A 10,781-nucleotide genomic window follows, 5' to 3' on the forward strand; every position below is an offset into this window, starting at 1 on the left:
TTCTAATGACTATGATAAAAATATAAAACTTTTTGACAAAATATGATTTCTAAGTTCAATGACTCATATTATTGCAGTATTCAACAATTTATATGAGCAGAATAGGATTTGGTTACATAAATATGTGTGGTGATAGTAGATACCTCACTGTTCTCAATGATGACCCCAAAGTGTTTGTAAGAGTATAAAGCAGTGAGGTAATTATGTAGTCTTTAAATCTCCAGAAATTTTCACCAAATATTAAAAAAAAAAAAAATCAGAAAATCAGGCCAACCACCTTGTTTTATATGTTTCTTCTTTTTCTTTAAAAGTGTGTATGTTTGCATTGTGTTTGTTAGTTAATGAAAATGATGAAGAGGAACTACATGTACTTGAGGGCCATTCTTTAACAAGGGAATTAATGTCATATAATGTAGAGTCCTTGCTAAGTAACAAGTCTAAATACTGAAATACCTTTTGGATCTCTCTCAGTCTCCCCTGCCAGTTTAAGAACAACCAGAAGGGTGAATATTTAGCTGCAAGTTGTCCCCACGGGGGCCGTAAAAACAAATAAGCTTTGAAAAATTTTGATTTCTTGGTTTTAGGTGTTCATAATGCTTGTTAGTGCATGCAAATAATCACATCCTCAGATTGTAAAATAAAGTTTTAAATTATTGAGTGACATAGTGATAATTGCACAGATTTGGTAATTTCTAAGGCAATAAAAATTATAGAACCTACCACAATCACTACCTTTAAATAGTTATAAGGAGAAAAAAACCCAAAATGTACAGATACAAATAAATTGTAGAAATCATTCTGAAATACCTTTATATATTGTACATTAGCTAACCATCCAATGATTATATGTAAAATATGTATATACTTTATATATATAAATATTATATATAATATGTAATATGTATTATATAAAATATATTATATATCATATATATTATATACATATATTATACATTATATATTATATAAATATATTATAATATATATTATTTTGTATGTAATATATAATATATAAGTTTATATAATATATAAATATATATAAAATATGTAAATATTTATATATATGAAATCATTGGATTGTTAGCTAATATATACCAACATTCTTCTCTCCTGGTGATGCAAATTACAGATCATGTTTCTCCATATAATTTCAAATGGAAACTATTTCTGAGAATATCATAGGTTAGTACCAACTGATAAAAATATGTCACATAGATTTACAACATAAAATTATTTTGCCTCTTTAATTTTAAAGCTTTGGTTGTAAAACTGCTGAGAATGGTGATAGAAATCATGAACTTCCCTCCCAACACAGATAGAGACCAAAGACAGCCACCTACAGAACACGTTCAAGGCGAGGGTCATTTGGAAAAAGAAGGAATTCATGAAATCCTAAGCCTTTTACTCCCTCTTCAAGCAACTATAGTCTGGCTTCTATGTCTACTGAGATTGACTGCACCATACAAAAAATTAGCCGGGCGCGGTTGTGGGCGCCTGTAGTCCCAGCTACTCGGGAGGCTGAGGCAGGAGAATGGCGTGAACCCGGGAGGCGGAGCTTGCAGTGAGCCGAGATCGCGCCACTGCACTCCAGCCTGGGCTGGGCGACAGAGCGAGACTCCGTCTCAAAAAAAAAAAAAAAAAAAAAAGAAAAAAAAAAAAGAAAAAAAAAAAAAAAGAAAAAAGAAAACCAACAACTCCCAACCCCCACTGCCAAATCCGAAGGTTCTTGTGTTATTAGAGTTTATATTTAAAGTTAGTTTCTATTTCCTTTTTGAGATTCTCTCTCTACTCCCTTGGATCTTTTATGCCCTATCATTGGTTAATAGTTTATTCCTCTTGGGCTCTTCTGTCTGAAACTTAAATGTTACTGTTCTCCTGAGAACAAGTTGGAGCTAGTTATTGCCCATAAACACCTTTCAGTCTGTATCTCCCTAAAGTATTATACATTCTATTTTTTACCTTATGCCTCCACTATATGTCCTCCTGGAACCTTGTTTAGAATTTAGTGCATCATCCTGAACTTACAGTTGTATTTTCTCTTAATTTTTATAACAACAAGGACTCCGTCATCCAGGCAAACCAGGAGATGACGCCTTCTTTTTTGCTCACTACTTACCACTAAATAGACTAACACTTACTGATTTTACCTCTTGCATGTTTAAACATATGTTCTCTTCTCCCAGACACTGTAGCCACTCCTCCTAAAATCATATATTCTTTTTCTTGGATCTCTGCAGCAACCTTCTATTACCAAATTTTCCCTTTTCAAACATAGCGTCCTCAAAGCTGCCAAAGTGATTTATGTAAAACATAAGCTCAAACATTTGAAGTTTGTGCTTCAAATCATCAAAAGACGTCTCATTACATAAGGGATAAAGTCAAAGCTTTTGGCAGATCATCCAAGCCCTCCATAATCTTACCCTTTCCTAGATCTCTAGCTTCATCTTTGCTCTCTTCCTCTTCCACTCTAAACTCCTCCCTGCCTTCTTTCCTCATCCCATTCTCTCAGTACGGATCCTTTGCCCTTTCCTCCAGCCTTTCATCTTTTGGAAAATTTCTATTTGTCTTTCAAGTTCAATACAGCTCTTATTTCTTCTTGTAAGCCTTTTCTGACCCATGCCCCACCTACAACCCCTAACTTATATACACTTCCTTTCCCAGCAGGAATTGATAACCTTGACAATTAATAAAATCTAATATTACCTGTCATTTTATATAAATTTAATGTCTTCACTTTAAGACTTTGAATTCATGTCTTAACCCACGAAAACCTGGCACTCACTATCCCACTCCATTGAAGTTAGTAGAAACAGAATAATTTTTAGCCTTTTTACAGATAGACAATCTGAGTCATTTGACCATATTGGCTTCTTCATGGTATACTTGAATAACATGTAAACACCAGCTTAGCCTTTGGTTCGTTATACAATCTTCAGTGAGTTATTTGACATCTCTGTCTTTGATTCCTCATCTATAAAATGGGTTAATAATATAATCTATGCAAAATTTGTATAATGTGTTAATACATAGGAACTGTTGAGAGCAGTTCTTGTCCCATCATAATTATTATTATTAAGAGTTGATACATGTAGTAGATATAAGTGTAGAAATGTTGATGGCTATTGTGAAACTTCTGTTGTTGGTCTTCTTAGTTTAAAAGAATTTAAACAAGAGACAAAACAAGAGACATATGGAGCATACAGCAATTTATTGCAAAGGAAAATAGTATTTTGAAAGTTAGGTGCAGAATATACAGTACACCCTGAGAGAGAGGATTCGGAGTGGGCTGCTCATAAGGATGAGACAGCAGAGACTGGCACTAGGAAGATTCCCTTTATGGGAGTTTTACATAATTATTCATAAGGCGGTGGAAAGAGGTGTTACTAGTAAGCATGGTCTGGGTAGTCCACACACGCACTGGCTGTACATGCTTATTCGTACATCACATGTCTCATTAGCATTTTAATTCTCCATCCAGGGGTGTGTTTTTTACTGTTATAATGAGCAAAGTTCTGTCAGAGGACAGGTAAAATAAAAATGCACATGCTGTGTACGGGGGAATTTCCCTACTAGAGTTACCTTTGCTTGAATGAGCTGGATTACAACACGAATGCTGGAGCTTACTGTGTTGACTGTGTGGTCACCATGGTGGCCACATCCTGAGAAAATGGTTATTTCCTTGACTACCCATTTGACCTCATAAGTATACAAGATTATTCAAAAGGAATAAAATAAGTCTTTTCCTGAAGAACTGACCTTAGCAGGGATCTAATAGATCTGTTCTAAAACTAGTTTAGTTATAAAACTTTTCTTTAAATCAGGATGCCTTCTAAATGAATGACAATATTAAAATAATTTTCAAAGTTAATAAAATAATACAGATAAACAGTATTGAATGTTTTTAGTATCCAATTTAGGCACAAGAAAATTCTCTCATTTAAAATATGTCCTTCCTTGCCCACCTCAATTAAATCCATTTTGGTTTTGTAGATAATAATGTTGAAATAACATTTTTATACATAATAACAAGTTTTCTTGGCCTTTACACCGCCTTCATTATTCATAAAATTAAACATGTGTGTTCTTTTCCCCTCTAAAGATGTATTCTTTTCATTATAAAAATAATCACATTGTTACAGAAATACATATTGCTGAAACTCTCCTTACACCTTTATTGTTAAAAGTATTATGTAATTTGTTTGCTTTTCTAAAAAAAAGTTTTTAAACCAAGATCATAGTCATTTAATAAAAAATATACATCTGCTCTATTTTAATCAAAAGAATTAGTACTAGTGTTGATGAGGTTAACTGTTAAAGTAAAAACACTGACAGGCTCGGTGGCTCATGCCTTTAATCGCAGCACTTTAAGATGGTGAGGCAGGAGGATTGCTTGAGTCCAGGAGTTCAAGACCAGCTTGGGCAATATAGTGAGACCTCTGTCTCTACCAACAGTGAAAGAACCAAGCATGGTGACCTGTGTCTGTAGTCCCAGCTACTCAAGAGGCTGAGGTGGGAAGATCGCTTGAGCCCTGGAGGTTGAGCTATGATCATGCCATCACACTCCAGCCTTCCAGCCTGTGCAAAGAGTGAGATCCTTGTCTCAAAAAGGAAAACAAAAAACAAACAAAAAAAAAAACAGGTAGAAAAGTTGTCTTTCTTTTCTTCTTCCAAATGAGTATCTCAACTCATTGACACCGTATTGTCCTTGTATTATCTCACTTGGGACCTGCCTCCCTTAGGTCATTCTTTTTTTTTTTTTTTTGAGACAGGGTCCCAGGCTGGAGGGCAATGGCACAGTCTTGGCTCACTGTAACCTCTGCCTCTCAAGCTCAAGTCATCCTCACACCTCAATCTTCCAAATAGCTGAGACTACAGGGGTGCACCACCACGCCTGGCTCATTTTTGTCTTTTTTACAGAGAAGGGGTTTTGCCCCATTGCCTATGCTGGTCTTCAACTCTTGGGCTCAAGCAATCCAGCGATGCACCTGCCACGGCCTCCCAAAGTGCTAGGATTACAAGTGTGAGCCACTGCATGGCCCATTCCTTTTTCTTGAGATCTTTTTCTTCCCATATGCTCCAATAAAGCTTAATTGATCAATGCTTAATTTCTCCATGACTTTTCTGCTTTATTAATAGATGACAATAGAAAATAAATTAGGGGTATCTTAAACCTCAAAAGTAATGTGTAGGTTTTGAACTAGGGATCTTTGGACACACAATAGAAATGGATTTAGAGGTATATATTTCAGTGCTCGGGAAGGTCATATTTTGGAAAGGTGAGCTATCTGGTATCTCAAATTAAACATAGGGAGATAAGAATCCAACCCCCTTCCTGTGAGATTGGTTATACATATAAAGTATTTGTATGGTATGAATTATACATATAAAGTATTTGTATGGTCTGAATATCAACTATTCACATTCATTTATTTTAAAAATATACTTTAGGAAAATACAATTTTATCGTAATCTACTTTGTAAGAATTAAGTGGTGTTCGTAAAATGATTTCATAAAAGATTGCCAATCATTGGATTCATACTAAAATTTTAAATTCTGAATGTGTGTTCCACTTTTAAAAATAACACAAATTAATAATTAACCTTTAATCTCTATATTAATACATTTTATTTCATTTTGAAATCCTTTTATAATACAGTGACTCATGGCCCAAAGATGTGCTTTGACTGCTAACATGGGACAATCTATTTCATTCTGGGAATGATCAAATGTATCCCAAATAGGCAAATCCTATCTTATAAAGTATTCAGATATTAAGTGTTGAAGACTTTAATTTTTAGATAATTAGAAAATCATTCAGTCCTTAAATTAATAATTTTTTTAAAAAACATTATCTAAAGCTAATATTGAAATAGACTATAGGAGTGTCCCAGAAGCTAGCCTCCCTTAAGAGCTCTGCTAGAAAATGTTCTAATAAGTTTTTCAACTTCAGGAATCTAGAGTTGATGTTTATTAAATTATTCACCCCTCCAGTACTGACTCCAGTAACCCTGCAGCCTCACACAGACCTACAGTCCTTGATCCTACCACCTCTGCACTCCCCTCCCAGTCCACCTTGATCATTCTTCTGCAGCCCAGTGACAGTCTATGGTCAATCATTATGATCAGTCTTCTGGATACTCTCTCTACTCTCTTGTCTCTCTTTCTTCACTATATTTGCCTAGGAAAAACCTAAACCTACTACACCTACTGCTTTCTGCATCTCGGCTAATAAATCTCCATTCTTCCAAATGTGCAGGCCTGACCCAGCTATTTACTTTACATATAATTGATTAGCAAATTCTATCAGTTCCACCTATAAAATACATACAGAATTGATCATTTTCCATCGGTTTCAATACTCTCTTTGGTCCCAGCAAACATTATCTTTTTTCTGAATTGTAACAGTTTCCTGACAGGTATACCAGATTGATCATTCTTCTCCTGTTTTGTTCCCAGCCTATTTTCAATACAAAAGCCAGAGTAATCTCTTTAAAAACATAAATCAGATAATGTCTCAACTCTATTTGAAAGACAATTGCTTTTATTCTCATCTGAGTAGAAGCCTCTACTTCCCTGCCTTATTATCTCTCAGGTCTCATCTTTTCCTAGCCTCTCCTACTTGTCACTTCACTACAACCCATCTATCTTCTTGCTCCTCTTGGGTCATTCTAGCAATGCTCCCAGGTGCTTCACAGCCTTTAAACTTGTCCCCTTGGCCTGGAATGCTATTTTCCCTGGAGGCTAGGTTGGTTGAGGATGGAGAAGGGCTTGTTTCTTCATCTCCTACAGGTCTTGGTTTAATTGTCACCTTCTCGGGAAGATTATTACTAATTACAGGATTTAAATGTTATCATCTCAATGACTCCATTTGCTTTTCTTGAGTTTTTTCTTTATCACATTTACACAATACAATTTATTCTACTCATTTGTATTATTTACTTTCCTCATGAGATGTAAGTCCATTATGTCATTTGTCAGTTTTATTTATTGTTGAATTCTCTAACTAGCACAGTGCTAGAACACAGTTTTTGCTCAACATAAGTTTGTTGAACATATTCAGGAAAAAACATACAATTGGTTTTTAGTCATCATAATTGGTAAGAACTTGGGCTTTGGAGTCAAAGATCTTGTGTTCATTTTTTGGTTCCAACGATTATGAGCTGCTTGAGCATGGAGATAATAACCATGTCCATCTCACAGAGCAGTTGTGATATATTAATGAAGAACAAGCCCAAAGGGTATGTTTTGGAGTTCTTGGCCAGAGTAAACACTGGTCACTGTTTTTATGAAAGTATTTTTGAGTGGGCAGGGAAATGTGCTGTGTATCCTGTATGCTGTATCTCATTAAGTCTACTTGCCCATAAGTTAAACGTGAAGTGCTATTGCCGCCAAGGACTCCAAGAATATCCGGACTACTCCAAACTTTTAGACTAAATGAAGATATAGAGTAGGTTGATGTTTTCTCTAGGGTTGTGTCATGTCAAGTGTCTACTGGACATTTCTTAATTTATTCTGCAATTACTCATACTCACCAGTACTTATTGGAAATGTAAATAAAGAATATTGTAAATTATGATGAAAAGGATGGGGAAACATAGGATAAATAAAGAGGAGCTAAAAATAATCTCTGAAACCTGAGCCAGTCCAGAGACTGTGGTAGGTCCCAGAGGGGATTCCTGGCTCTAGGGATCCCCTAAGGCCTTCAGGGTTTACACTTTCCATTTGGGTGTGGACCTGTGACTCAGGCTGAATCATCCCCACTGAACTAGTCCAGCTGTTTCCATTTCCAGACCTATGAGAACTTCCTTGGCCTGCAGGTTGTTAAAGTAGTCATTTAAAATGCTTTAAAAATTGTTGAAGTGAATCTTCTGCCTTAGAAAAGCAAAAAATAAACTCTGCTGTTTTTAGAGGTATGAATCAACCTGGGAGCCCAATCCTAAATTACAAAAAGTGGAAACAATTCACCCTAACTCTCCATTTAGAAACCACCTTTGCACCTGGACTTTTTTGACTTAACAGCACTTTCTAATGTGGAAGAAAAAGAAAAGAAGAAGAAAAAAAAAAACCTCATTAAGAATGGTAACTTTGCAAAAAAAAAAAGCCTTTGTCACAATTTAGGAGTTGAAAAAAAAAGAAATTAAAACTCTTCTCATTCTAATATACAGTTCTATAGGATTGTTAGGATCTGCAAATATATTTGAATGGAAATCAAATTATTTAGGAAGAATATATTTTATTACTGTTTGTGGAAGATTTTGCAAGGCAATATGTGGTAGAATATTCAAAGTACTAGAGACGAGTTAGATCAGACTCTGGCTCATTTCCCAGAAAATATAATATTCTATAAAGAAAAGCAGTATAATCAGTTTCTTATGCTACCTATTCAGGTGTCTCACGTTTACTGGAAATTTAAAACAGATCTTCAAAGAGAAATCTACTTAACATGTAAAAGAATAAGACCAGATACCAACAGAAGCTATTGTTCTTGTGTATAAAAATTTTGAATGCATAAAATTTATAATTTTATAGAATTAGTAAAAATAAATAGAAAGGAATGTTGATAGACGTAGTGTTGGAATATGTTCATTAAGAAAAAAAAAAACCAATTTTACTTCCATATCGAATATAATCAAATAATCCTGTTGCAATTGAAAGACTAAAGCAGATTAAGAAATGCTAACACTGTGTTAGGTACAGCAATGTCCTCTGTAGATGTTGAACCAGTAAATAAAAGAAAAATTAGCTGTAAACCAAGCTCAGAATTAAGTGGGCAAAGAAGAATGAGAAGCTAACAAAAATGCCTGAAATTAATGAATAGGTAGGTTGGCCCATATTAATATTCAAATATTCAACTTGAACTTAGAGTGATTTTTTTTTCTTGTGCTTTTGAAGTTATTTTTAAAAGATACGTATTTTTTAAGTCACGGAGATAAATTGTTACCAGAAAGGTTCAGGTAAGAGATCATGAAAACTTAAGTATTATTATGATTATTACTAATTCTGGTATTTTGCTTTATAGCATAGATTCTTAATAGGTTTTGTATCATCAGCTTTTGCTGTTTGTAAGGCATTTTCGGTTTCACAATGACTGCTGACACTGTCAGTGGTTATGGATGATAGCCAGGGGTGCTAGCTATCCTGCAATTCAAATCAACTAAGGATTAAGGAAAGCATAAGGCATAAGGAAAACTTTTTTTTTTTTTTTTTTTTTTTTTTTTTGACACGGAGTCTCACTCTGTCACCCAGGCTGGAGTGCAGTGGTGCGATCTCAGTTCACTGCAAGCTCTGCCTCCTTGATTCACACCTTTCTGCCTCAGCCTCTTGAGTAGCTGGAACTACAGATGCCCGCCACTGCGCCTGGCTAATTTTTTGTATTTGTAGTAGAGACGGGGTTTCACCGTGTTAGCCAGGATGGTCTTGATCTCCTGAACTCGTGATCCACCCGCCTCGGCCTCCCAAAGTGCTGGGATTACAGGCGTGAGCCACCGCACCCGGCCTAGGAAAACTTTCTTACATAGTTTTGGAATATTTCGCTTTGAGAGACAGGACTAACTGGATTTCCTAGGCCAACTTAGAACCCCTAAGCCTAGCTGGGAAGGTAACCATATTCACCTTTAAACATGGGGCTTGCAACTTAGCTCACACCTGACCAATCAGGTAGTAAAGAGAGCTCACTGAAATGCTAATTAGGCAATAACAAAAGGTAAAGAAATAGCCAATCATCTATTGCCTGAGAGCACAGAGGGAGGGACAATGATCAGGATATAAACCCAGGTATTTGAGCCCTCAGCAGCTACCCTCTCTGGGTCCCTTCTCTTTGTGTGGGAGCTCTGTTTTCACCTATTAAATCTTGCAACTGCACTCTCTTCTGGTCTGTGTTTGTTAAGGCTAGAGCTGAGCTTTAGCTTACCGTCCACCACTGCTGTTTGTAGCCTTAGCAGACCCTGTGCTGACTTCCATCCTTCCGCATCCGGCAGGGTGTCCCGCTGTGCTTCTGATCCAGGGAGGCACCCCTTTCCGCTCCCAATCGGGCTAAAGGCTTGCCATTGTTCCTGCACCGCTAAGTGCCTGGGTTCGTCCTAATCGAGCTGAACACTACTAGTCACTGGGTTCCATGGTTCTCTTCCGTGACTCACAGCTTCTAATAGAACTATAACACTCACGGCATGGCCCAAGATTCCATTCCTTCGAATCCATGAGGCCAAGAGCCCCAGGTCAGAGAGCAGGAGGGTTGCCACCATCTAGGAAGCGGCCCACCACCATCTTGGGAGCTCTGGGAGCAAGGACCCCTCAGTAAACAGCTTGACATTCATATAGTTAAAACACTCATGATTATTTGAACCTAGAATTCATTCTATTTTACATATAAGCCAAAAATTACTTTTGTATGTTTTTCAAATTTACCAGATTTTTCAGGAATGTGCTCTAATGTAAATGTAAACATACATTTATTTATGTTGATTTGTTTTTATGATCTCCAAATACTATAGGAATTCTACTGTCTCTCTAGCTTAAGGTCTAAACTGAAATTAGCTTATTGGTCTTTTTCCTAATCTTGTTCCTTGGTGCAACCTTCTGTGACTAGAGACAAAGATTCATGACCCAAGAAAAAGAATAGTTCTCCAAAGGCCTAGACAAGAGCTGCTATAGGGTAACCGCTACAGGTCTCCTTTCCCTGGTTTCCCTGAATCTTACAGGGACAAAGAGACCTCCCATGGAGAAGTAATCACAAACTCATTTTTACCTTACCAGCCTTAGGAAAAAGGAAGCAATTTAGAAA

Source organism: Macaca mulatta, chromosome 3, assembly GCF_049350105.2.
Source record: "Macaca mulatta isolate MMU2019108-1 chromosome 3, T2T-MMU8v2.0, whole genome shotgun sequence".
In the NCBI taxonomy this organism is placed as follows: Eukaryota; Metazoa; Chordata; class Mammalia; order Primates; family Cercopithecidae; genus Macaca; species Macaca mulatta.